The sequence below is a fragment of the Bison bison genome, unplaced genomic scaffold (genome assembly GCF_000754665.1).
Source record: "Bison bison bison isolate TAMUID 2011002044 unplaced genomic scaffold, Bison_UMD1.0 scf7180017863919, whole genome shotgun sequence".
NCBI lineage: Eukaryota > Metazoa > Chordata > Mammalia > Artiodactyla > Bovidae > Bison > Bison bison.
This window is the reverse complement of record NW_011494491.1, coordinates 9,941-10,337: the sequence shown is the minus strand read 5'-3', so window position 1 is coordinate 10,337 and position 397 is coordinate 9,941.

Here is a 397-nt window from a genome sequence, read left to right as displayed (position 1 = left end):
TAAGTGAACTGTATTTTAAGTGAGTTTAAGGCAAAACTAATACAATTATGTAAAGTTTAAAAATAAAATTTAAAGACTCACAATGATCTACAAAAGCCACAGAACTAGGGGTGGGAGATTCAAGGTTAGCAGCCAGATTGCTTGATGTTCAGCTCAGGCATTTCTTCACGATTTTGGTCAGTTGCACCCTGTTCATGCTTTGTTTCTTGGACCAAGCTCCCGTCATATGTCTGCATCTAAATCTATGACCTGGGGGAACTTCCACAGTGGTCCAGTAGTTAAGACTTCACCTTCCAGGTCTTCCCTTGGGGTCCCAGTGGTTAAGATTCCACCTGCCAGTGCAGGGGACAGAGGTTCAATTTCTGGTACAGGAAGACCCCACATGCCAAGGGGGAAC